We start from the raw sequence: 12,558 nt of genomic DNA on the forward strand, positions 1-12,558 counted from the left end.
TGGAAGTTTCTGGTTGTGTCATGGGATGCAGACTCACGTGGTGTTTTGCTGAGGCAAGACCCATGAGAGGACACGGGATGCTTGGAGAGAGTATAAGCAGGACCCAGCAGACAGTGACAGCACACTTGCATAGCTGGCCTTGCAAGCCCTCCTTGGTCTCACATCTTTACTGATCTTCACTTCGCTGAGAGAGGCACGGCAGAGAACTTCTCGTGGCATCCTGGCTAGTCTGGTGGCTCCTGCCGACTTGTGCCCATTCAGCAGAGTCCTGGCTGTTGCTGCTGAATGGTGCCACTGCTGCTGATTGGTGTTTGGCATCCTGACACTACTGACCTGGACTGCTAGTACCCTGACAGCGGAGATTGGAACCGTACCAAAGAACTCCTTCTAATCAGGTCCACATCCCCTCGTCCCATTCACCATCTTTTCTCTCCTACTTTTGGACAGTGGCCTAGAAGGGAGGTCAAATCATTTGAGAACCCTTATTAAAATAGGTTTTGAAAAACCCAAGCCTACTCCCCTTCCCCTGAACCCCCAAGGCAGTCTTCCACTCCTTTCAGAACTCTCCCATGGCTTACACTGGGAAGCTGCAGATACTCTTCAAAACCAGGGGCTTGGGCCAGATCGTTGCCCGAATAAAGCCACCTCATGGCCTCTAGAAGTGAGGAACACCCCTAGCCTGGGTACTCAGGCCCTCCGTGATTTGGTTTCAACCTACTTTCGCCTGTGTCTACCTGGTCTCCTGATTTCTGCCTACAACTTAACCAAATCACATTCCTGAGAACTCTCTAGTACCCTCTGCTAGTCCATTTATAGTTTTTATTACATTTATCATTTTGGGTGTGAAGGGAAGGCACATGCCACAGTGCAAATGTAGAGGTCAAAGGACAAGTTGAGAGAGTCGGTTCTCTTCTTCACCCTGTGTGCCCCTGGGATTAAACTCAGATCGTTAGGTTTGATGGCAAGCACCTTTATCCAAGAAGCCATCTCGTGGACACTCTCTTAATGTCTGTGGTATAAGAGGACATTAGAGAGTGGATAATGTCTAAAATAGTTTGTGTATGTTGGGGGATGACTCAGGATTCTGGTTGCAGATAAGTCCTACCAGCACGATATTGGTGTATGGCAAGTGACCCCTGGCTTTCTCATAACAGAAAAGATGGCATCAAAATGGATGAGTTGGAAGTTACCATATAAGAGAGGAAAACCACAAAGGAGCCATGATTGTTCTTTTAGAACCTGCTCTTGAGGGAGTTTACTCAGTCCTGCAAGGCCTAACCACTCTCGGGGACCACCATCAGTCCCCAACCTTCTCTTCTAATCACAGCCCCTCCTGTCAGGCCCTACCTCCTACAAGTTCCAGCATTTTCAGTGCCGTTATCCCAGGACCAATGCCATGGTTTGAATAGGAATGGCTCCCATAGGCTCCTATATTTGAATGCTTGGTCTTTAGGGAGCACACTACTTGACAGTGGGTGTGGCCTTGTTGGAGGAAGTGCGGGTGGATGGGTTTTGGCATTTCAGAAGCCCAAGTCAGACACAGAGTATCTCTCTTCCTGTTGCTATGAATCCAGAACTTCCAGCTCCTTCTCCAGCACCATGTCTGCCTGCATGCTGCCGTGCTTCCCACCATGGACTGAACCTCTGAAACTCTAAGCCAGCCCCAATTAATTGCCTTTTTGTTGTTGTTGTTGTTGTTTTGTGAGATAGGGTTTCTCTGTGTAGTCCTGGCTGTCCTAGAACTCACTCTGTAGACCAGGCTGGCCTCAAACTCAAAAATCCACTTGCCTCTGTCTCCCAAGTGCTGGGACTAAAGGTGTGCGCCACCACGCCCAATTAATTGCCTTTTTAAAAAAAGAATTGCCATGGTCATGGTGTCTCTTCATGGCAACAGAACACCAACTAAGACAAGCAAACTTTCAGAACTACATCTCTGGGTTGTACCCATAGGATCCTCTGTCCTTACCGAGTCATCTCAAATATTATCTGTCTGGTTTTGTGTGTCAACTTGACACAGGCTGGAGTTATCACAGAGAAAGGAGCTTCAGTTGAGAAAATGCCTCCATGAGATCCAGCTGTAAAGCATTTTCTCAATTACTGATACGATAAGAAATCAGCAAGGATAATATAAAGGCATAAAATTAAAAAGAAAAACTTTAATTGAAAAAAAAAAAAAGGTTGGCGAGATAGCTCAGGCTTTAGGAGCACTGACTGGTCTTCTGGAGGTCCTGTGTTGAATTCCCAGCAAAAACATTCCTTTCTCCATACAGCAGACATCTAAAGTAGACATCAGTAAGCAAAGGTCGAGATGGGTGTGGGCTGCTGGTCTGCAGTCACACTGGCTCTCACCGTCCCTGTGTCTGTCTTCCTCAGTTCCCAGGTCCAGACCTGAGGGAGGTGGGCATTGACCCATGACTCTACATCCATACCAAACAGCAGACTCAGGAGAAGGTAGAGGGTGAGGGAGTGGCAGAGCCCAGGGTCCAATGAAACCATAATTTTAATGAGTCTACAGTCTGGGAGAAAGTCTATTTGGCAGCAGCATCTATGGCTTCTGCTTTCTTTACCTGGGTCTGGTGGATCCATGGTGTCATGTTAGCTTCCTTCATTGTCATAGACGTGGAGAGAATCACCTCATAGGGTCCTTTCCAGGTAGTTCTAGACCTTTAGGCTATGTGCTTGACCTGGATAAGGTATCATTGAACTTTAACAAGCAGTAGCTGGTGATGGACTTGGAGGTCAGCTAGGTCTCAGAGAGTTTCATGACTGGCCTGTATGGAGAACTGGAGGGCCTGGAGTGACCTGAGAAAGGAATGGTTAGAGAGCTCTGCCAACTGCTGATCTCTGAGCCTGGGAAGCCATAGGGGAGGTCTTCCAAACTCACTCTCATAGAGGGCAAAGCCTTCCCCCCATGGGACTCAGGGGCCAAAGCAAAGCAAAGGAAAAAGGTCTGTCCACCTTCGCTGGACTCAGAGTCATGCCGGCATTACATAGCCACGTTCTGGTGCTCCTCGGAGGAGGGCCTTAATGGCACGGGATCCTGTGAGTATATGGTCCTGACCAGAGTTAATGTCTTCATTTGTTTGTTTCCATTAGTCTATCAGTAACTGCATAGTTCTTAGACAGGTGGGCCATCCAATCACTTGGGAAAGTGTGTCACAGGGCATTTCCATGGCCACAAAGTTTGGGTTAAAACCCTTTTGAGGTTTTGAGACATCTGCACCAGGGCTGGAGTAGAAGTCAGAACTGTTTTTAAAGTCTTCAATGCCTTTTGTTTAGTCTCAGAACAGTTTAGGGGGTTGGTGCACCCCTGCTTTGTGCTGGTGTACAGAGCCCTTGCCACAAACTCTGATACCCAGAGGCAGCAATACCTAGTTATACCAAAGAACTCTTGAACCTGTCTGTGATGGTTGGTATATTCTAGGACCAGGGAGTGGCACCATTGGGAGTTGTGGCAATGCTGGAATAGGTGTGACCTGGTTGGAGTAGGTGTGTCACTGTGGGTGTGGGCATAAGATCCTCACCCTAGTTGCCTAGAAGTCAGTCTTCCACTAGCAGCCTTTGGATGAAGATATAGAACTCTCAGCTCCTCCTGCACCATGCCTACCTGGATGCTGCCATGCTCCCACCTTGATGGTAATGGACTGAACCTCTGAACCTGTAAGCCAGCCCCAATGAAATGTTGTTTTTTATAAGACTTGCCGTGGTCATGGTGTCTGTTCACAGCAGTAAAACCCTAAAACACTGTCTCTTAGTCTTCGGGATTGGGATCTGAAAGATGGGAGCATTCGACTCAGAGACAGGCTCCTTTTGCCACTGTTCAGCTGGTATACAAGATAGATAGCCTCTAATGTATGAAACAGGGCTTTTTTAAGTCACCATTGTGTAGCCCAAGGTCGGTCTGTACATCTTACAGCAGTCCCTCAGTTGGCCTTTTTATATTCTATTTTTCCAGGAAACCTCTGACAGGAGTGCAGGATATTAACACTTAGGGTCTCATCAAACAGGGTTAAAGAATTTTTAAATCTTTGGGGCAACCTGGTCCTGGTATGTGGCCCACTATAGCTACCTTCTGGGTCTGTCTGTTTAAAAGCAAAGATGGATTGACTTACTTCTATCAATGTGAGACTGAAAAATGCATCTTTCAGGTCTAAGACAGTACACACCTATCTCTCTGGAAGAACCACTCATGAGAAGCAGAGGGCCCAGGTTTCTTTGCAGGCAGGAGAGGAATATCCCAGGGTGACTGGCAGGACACCAGGATCCCTGTCTCTCTAAGCCTGGCAATATGGTTGGCAATTTTCCCTTTTGTTTCCAGGGTCATTGGGTATTGTTTAATCTGGAGGTAGCTGAACCAATTAGTTGAACAATTATAGGAACGTGGTGTTGGGCCAGTCCTGGAGGGGTTGGCCTTCTGAAAAGGACCTAACAAAAGTTGTTTAAGGTTTCAGACTGGGGTCAGTGTTAGAAGAGAAAAATCAACTCTATCCAGGCTGCATTGTCCAGCAGCAAATATTCCCACCTGGCCCTGGGGAGGCAAACTAATTCATTCTCTCTCTCTCTCTCTCTCTCTCTCTCTCTCTCTCTCTCTGTGTGTGTGTGTGTATGTGTGCATGTGCAGGGGGCCCTGGATGAGAGGCCCAGCCCTCCCCACCTCCACAGGAATGTGAGCAGGAGGCAAACAGCAAACAAGCAAGTGTTCCTGCTCTGAGATTGGAACAGGTGCAAGTTTTTTTTTGTATTTATTTGTTTGTTTGGCTGGTTGGCTGGTTGGTCAGTTAGGGTTAGGGTTGGTTTCTCTGGGTGACCTGGCAGAGCCAAAAGGATTCAGGTCCCCAATGAGAGGAGGCACAGATCTTAAGCCAATCACACCAGAGAAAGCCACTGGTCAATACAGGGAAACAGAACTAACAGAAATACATAGAAAGACATACAGAGACACACAGTAAAGACCACCAGTGGTGGCTACCCCACGTTCATTTACCTGAACAGCTAGGGGAATCCAGTAGCACCTCACATGGGTACTGGATGTGGGTCAGCAGCCACATCTAACCTCTCCTATGTCTCCAAACAGAAGGTGTCTTAACTAGACTCACTAGAGGTGACAGACTTGGTAATTTGTTTACTTTTGGGTAGATGTGTCAGACTCCTCAGGGTAGAGGTTGATCCTGGGGATCTAGAACATTCCGGGATCCTACCCTGGAGGAGTTCCTTGACTACTTCACTCTTCACCACTCAAGGAACTCTGAGACTCCCAGTATCTCTTGGGATCTTGGTGAGATGTCCAGAAACATTGTGTGGTATCCACCAGAGAAGACTGCTTAGGCATATATTTAAGCCAATAGAACATCTATACTAGCTATCTGGTGACTACACTGGGCATTTGAGATTGAAGTGTAGTCCTGAGCCTTTCTCAGGGTGAGATTTTAAGCATAAAAACAATGCTCTGGGTTGACATACTTCAGTTTGTTGGGGCTGAGGAGTTGCTTCACAAACCACAGGAACACTCACCTCAGTTAGACAGGGATAGTTTATTGAACATTCGCCCCAGGACTGATGGATCAAGGCTGCAGGACCGACTCAAGAGTTGGCTATGACCCTTGGTCAAGATCCTATAGGGCTTTTAAGCCTTAAATCCATAAACATCTGTGTCAAGTTATTCAGGATTTAGGAATAGGGATTTCCTTAGGAACTTGTCCTGCTCCCATTGGTTGGGGTATTCAACTGTGGCAGGGAACTTGCCTTGCCTAACATTCATGTCTTAATTTGCCAGTCAGGATGTCAGTTACCCAAGGACATATTTCTTTCTGCCAACTAGGATGTCAGTTCCCGGGAAGTCTTGGGAACTTAAACTTTATTTGACCCCTACTCAAAGTGGAAATCTTATTCCAAATAGCTTCTTATATTGGGGCAGGAGTTTCTCTTATGTTGGGGTCCATCCCAAGAGCAGCTTATAAAAGCAAAAACAACAAAAGCTCACACACAGGTTCAGGAAGTGCTGCCTGTGGTTGGTTCCAGTCCAAGCTTATTGTGGCTAACTAGACAAAGCAGTTCTAACTGACTTCTATTGTGATTGGTTTCCAAGAACACCGAAGCACAGACTATAACAGAATATGCAGTCAGCTTAGGCATGGGATAGTTTCCTAGTAATGGCACAAAATGGTAGGCCAGACAGGTAACTGATACCTAGGCCTTGATACACTTAACGAGAACAGTTAGCCAAAAGTGGAATTACAGAGACAAAAAAGCAAGGTTATTGCATTTAGAGACATTCCCAACAATGGACTTTGATGGATTATAGGTCTTTGTTTTTGTTCTGGCAGGTTGTGCTGTGTATGTGCTTTATTTTACAGCCTGACTGGAATTGGCATCATGGAATCAGATATGCTAAAGTCTGAGGTCTACTAAAGTCTCGGGCCCTGTTACCATGCCATAACCCCTTTCTTATATCCTTGACTCTAAACCCAGAATGGTGTGTCTGAGTCTGCTAAGTTCTGCTGTTTGCTGGGGTTGGAACATGATCCCCATCTTCAATTACATCTGCATCAACTTCTGTTTTTGATGGTTTCCTTCACTGCTTAAGCTTTTCCTTAATTCCCACTCACAGGTTGGAAGCTTAGCTGGGTGGGGTCTTGCCCTGAGGTCACCACTCCCTTTATTCTATTTAGCATCATGGTTTTTTCTTTTTTCAAGACATAATCTCCTTTCGTCCAGGACTTAGTTCCATTACACTTCCTGGTGTTCCTTTCCTATTCAAGCTGTACACTTTGTATTTTTCCTTGTTCAGCTTCCTCCTTTCCATAATATATCTGTATAAGAGCGATCACTAATAACCATATGACACAGTCAATACTAAGCTGTCTTGAGATCTCACCTGCCAATGCTATTAAGCCAAAACTCTTCATTTTAGCCTCAGACAGATTTCTTTGGTACAAAAAAGCCACATTCTTCTCCAAAATATCTCAAGGCCATTTACTAATATTCTTTTCCTCTGAAGCCTCTTGAGCTGGGCCATCATAATCTACATTGCTCTCAACACTACTGTCTTCCTCTACATTCATACTAGTATGGCCATTAAGCACTGCTTAAAGCATTCAGCCACTTTCCTAATCTAAAGTCCCAAGGTCCACATTCCACCAAAAAGCAGCATGATCAGTCCTGTCACAGCAATACCCCACTCCTGGTACCAACTTCTGTCTTGGTCAATGTTCCAGTGCTTTGAGGAGGCACCATGACTGTGACAACTCTTATAAAGAGAAGCATTTAATTAGGTCCTACTTTCAGTTTCAGAGGTTTAGCCACCACCTCATAGAAGAAAATTTGCCTAACCTAAAGGAGATGCCTACCAAGGCACAAGAAGCATACAGAACACTAAATAGACAGGATCCAAAAATAAATTCTCCACAACACATTATAAAAAGATACTTAAACATACAATATAAAAAATAATATATTAAATGCTGCAATGGAAAAAGACCAAGTAACATAAAAGGTAGACCCACTATTTTATTAACACCTGATTTCTCAGTGGAGACCCTAAAAGCCACGAGGGGCTGGAAAGATGTTCCTCAAATTCTAAGAGACCACAGATGCTAGCCCAGACTGCTATACCCAACAAAACTATCAATCAAATAGACAGAGAAAGATAAAGCCAAATCTAAGTTGTATCTGTCTGCCAATCCAGCTCTACAGAAACCACAAGGAGGAAAATCTCAATCTGAAGGGGTTAACAGCAACCAAGAAAATGCAAAGAATACGCAATCCCAGGCCAGGAAATCAAAAGAGAAAAAAATCCACACCATAACAACAAAATAATAATAATAGGATCAATAAACAGTGCTCACTGATAATTCTCAACATCAATGGTCTCAATTCCTTCAATAAAATGACACAGACTAACTGATCGGATTAAAAAACAGGATCTATCTTTCTCCTGCATTCAAGAAACACACCTTAACATCAGAGATAGACATCATCTCAGAGTACGAATGAAAAGTTATTCCAAACAAATGAACCCAAGAAACAAGCTGGTGGAGTTATTTTAATATCTGAAAAAATAGGCTTCAAACCAAAACTAGTCAGAAGATGCAGGCAAAGACACTATATACACATCAAAGGAAAAAAGTCCACCAAGAGGACATTTCAGTTCTAAGCATCTATACACCAAACACAAGTTGTTCATAAAAGAAACACTACTACAACTAAGATGACAGTATTGACCCTCACACAGTGATAGTGTGAGAATGCAATACCCCACTCTCTCAAAAACAGACAGATCATTCAGACAAAAACTAAGTAGAGAAATGCTGAAGTTAATTAATGCCATAATTCAAACGAAACTAGAAGATATTTATAGAACATTGAACTCAATACAAAAGAATATACTTTCTTCTCAGTAGATCATAGAAGTTTCTCTAAAACTGATCATTTACTTGGACACAAAACAAGTCTTAACAGATACAAAAAAAAATTGAAATTAGACCCTGAACCCCATCTGACCACCATGGATTAAAGCTGAAAAACAACAACAAAAGAGTTTGGTTTTTGTTTTGTTTTGTTTGTTTGTTGTTTGTTTTTGAGACAGGATTTCTCTGTGTAACAGCCCTAGCTATTCTAGAATCCATTTTGTAGACCAGGCTGACCTCAAACTCACAACGATCTGCCTTTCTCTGTTTCCTGAGTGCTGGGATTAAAGATGTGTGGCATCACTGCCTGGATAGCAACAACATCAAATTTAAAAACTCTTGGAAATTGAATGACTCACTGAATTTAAAAATGGATTAACTTATAAATTAAGAAGGAAATGAAAAACTTTTAAAAAACAACCTAAAATATAAAAATAAAATCACAACACACACAAATGAAGGTGATTCTAAGAGGCAAGTTCATAGCAAAAGTGCCTACATAAAGAAAATTAAGAGACCTCTATATTAACAACATAATGTCACATCTGAAAGACCTAGAACAAAACGAATAAATAACACCCAGTAAATGTTAAAATATGATTGAACTCTGGGCTGAAATCAATAAAACAGAAACAAACAAAAATTTTTACATAGACTAAATGAAATAAGAGTTGATTATTTGAGAAAATCAGTAATATTTATAAACCTTTAGCCAAATTAACTGAAAGAAAAACAAAAAAATATTCAAATTAATAAAATTAGAGACAGAAAGAGGGCAGAAAAAATCCAGAGAATCACAAAGACATACGTTAAAAACCTCTATTCCACCAAACTAGAAAACCTAAAAGAAATGGATAATTTTCTTGATACATATCACCTACCAAAGCTAAGTCCAGATCAGATAAGCAGTCTAAACAGATACATAATCCCAGGAAAATAGAGGCAGTAACTAAAAGGCTCCCGAAGAACAGCAACAAAAAAATAAAACAAAACAAAAATTCAGGGCCAGATGGACTCAGTGCAAAATTCTACCAGAACCTCAAGAAATAATTAATGTCAATACTTCCCAAACCATGTCGCAAAAGAAAGACAGAAGAAACACTACATGATTTTTTAATGAGGCATAATTACCCTGATGCCTAAACCACATAAAGACCCAACAAAAAATTAACAAATCAATTTCCCTAATACACATAAAAAAACCAACAAAAAAATACAAACTAACTTCCCTGATGAACATACAGGCAAAGTTCTCAATAAAATACTTGCAAACAAAATTCAAGAACACATCAAAAATTTCATCCACCATGATCAAGTAGGCTTCATGCAAGTGGTGAAGGGATTATTCAACATTTGTAAAAAATAAATAAAATCCACCATTTAAACAGACTAAAGCAAAAACCTCATTGCAGAGAAGGCCTATGACAAAATGCAATATCTTTCCACGATAAAAGTTCTCGAGAGATTAGGGATCAAAGAGACATACCTCAACGTAATAAAGGTGATTTACAGCAAGTCTATAGCCAGCATTAACTTAAGTCGAGATAGACTCAAAGCATGTCTCCTAAAATTAGGAACAAGATCATCTGTTCTCTCCATACCTATTCAATGTAGTACTTGAAGTACTTACAGCTAAAGCAATAAGACAACTGAAAGAGATCAGGGGATACAATTAGGAAAGGATGAAGCCAACGTATCTTTGAATTCTACCTAAAAATTCTACCAGGAAATGTCTACTGCTGAAGAACACTTTCAGCAAAGTAGCAGAATACAAAATTTACATGCAAAACCCAATAGCTTTCCTATATACAAAAGTCAAATGGACTGAGAAAGAGACCAGGGAAACAGAACCTTCCTCAATAATTAAAAAAAAAAATTAGGGCAACTCTAACCAAGCAAATGAAAGACTTGTGCAACAAAAACTTTTAGACATTGAAGAAAGGAATTGAAAAGGATCTCAGAAGATGGAAAGATCTCCCTTGCTCATGGATTGGTAGGATTAACATAGTGAAATGGTCATCCTATCAAAAGCAATTACAGATTTAATGCAATTCTCACCCAAATTCCAACACAATTCTTCACAGACAACCTTTCACAGGATGATTTTCAGCTTCATATGGGAACACAAAAATACACAGGATGGTGTCTTAGTCAGGGTTTCTATTCCTGCACAAACATCATGACCAAGATGTAGTTGGGGAGGAAAGGGTTTATTCAGTTTACATTTCCACATTGCTGTTCATCACTGAAGAAGCCAGGACTGGAACTCAAGCAGGTCAGGGAGCAGGAGCTGATGCAGAGGCCATGGAGGGATGTTCTTTACTGGCTTGCTTCTACTGGCTTGCTCAGCCTGCTCTCTTATAGAACCCAAGAANCCAAGACTCCCCCCNTGATTACTAATTGAGAAAATGCCTTACAGCTGGATCTCATGGAGGCATTTCCCCAACTGAAGCTCCTTTCTCTGTGATAACTCCAGCTGTGTCAAGTTGACACAAAACTAGCCAGTACAGATGGTTAAAATAATCCTGGATTTTGGAAGAACTGCTGGAGGCAGCAGCATGCTCAGTCTCAAGCTGTACTACAGCGCTATGGTAGTACAAACAAAGCAGTGTGGGCACAAAAACAAGCATGATGAACAGTGGAATCAAACTAAAGACCCAGACCTAAATGTATAGAGCCATGAACACCTGATTTTTAACAGATCCAGAAATACTCACTGGAAAAAAGACAGCATCTTCAACAAAGGGTGCTGGTTAAACTGGATGTCTGCATGTAGAAGAATGCAAATTGATTCATGTCTATCATCCTGCACAAAACTCAAGTCCAGTTGGATCAAGGACCCCAACACAAGGCCAGATACCCTGAACTTGATAGAAGACAAAATGGGAAACACTATTGAACTCACTGGCACAGGAAAAGACTTCCTGAGCAAGAACATCATTAACACAGGTGTTGAGATCAACAATTGATAAATGGAACCTTATGTGAAACTGGAAAGTTTTTGTAAGGTAAGGACACTGTAAGGTAAGGCACAGAATGGAAAAAGATCTTCACCAGCTACAAATCTGACAGAGGGCTAAAACCAAAATATGTAAAGAACTAAACCAATTTCTCTCCCAAAACACAATAACCTCTCCCTGAAAATCAAGACAACAAATAACCCAATTAAAAATGGGGCACAGAATAAATACAGTCTTCAAAAGATGAAACATAAATAGCATCTTTGGGCTGGTGAGATGGCTCAGTGGGTAAGAGCACCCGACTGCTCTTCCAAGGGTCCAGAGTTCAAATCCCAGCAACCACATGGCGGCTCACAATCATCTGTAACAAGATCTGACGCCCTCTCCGGGAGTGTCTGAAGACAGCTACAGTGTACTTACATATAATAAATAAAATAAATCTAAAAAACAAAAAACAAAAAAAACCACTTAGTGATAAATAACATCTTTAATTTCTTTAAAATTAAATATTCAACATTCTTAGTCATCTGAGAAATTCAAATCAAAACTACTTTGAGATTCCATCTCACACCAGTCAGAATAGCCAAGATCAATAAAGCAAATGACAGCTCACGCGGGTGAGGATGTTGGGTAAGGGAAACTCTCAAGTACTCATGGTGAGCGTTGGAATAAATTTTTTGTATAGTGTGTGAAGGTGGGTTTCTGTCCTCCTTCACCTGCCTAAAGCATTCTCTGATTGGCTTTAATAATGATCTGACAGCCAGTAGCTGGGCAGGAAGTAGAAGGCGGGACTTCCTGGTAAAGAGAAAGGGACTGTGGGAAAAATCCGGTGCGGGAGGACTTGACCATGTGATACAGCGGTGGAAGGACAGGTGCTAGGTCCGAGTGAGAGGTAATGGTCATGTGGCAGATGTAGACTAGAATAAACGGGCTAATTTAAATTAGACAAGGGAGTTGGGGGGTACCCAGCCATAGTGCCTGTGGGTCACAACCCTCTTGGGGTTGTTGAAGGACCCTTTCACAGGGGTCGCCTAAGATCATCAGAAAATGCAAATATTTATATTACAATTCATAACAGGAACACAATTACATCTATGAAGTAGCAATGAAAATAAGTTTATGGTTGGTTGTACCACAACGTGAGGAACTGTATTAAAGGGTTGCAGAATTAGGAAAGTTGAGGACCACTGTAC

This window comes from Mus pahari, chromosome 22 (genome assembly GCF_900095145.1).
Source record: "Mus pahari chromosome 22, PAHARI_EIJ_v1.1, whole genome shotgun sequence".
NCBI classification, from domain to species: Eukaryota; Metazoa; Chordata; class Mammalia; order Rodentia; family Muridae; genus Mus; species Mus pahari.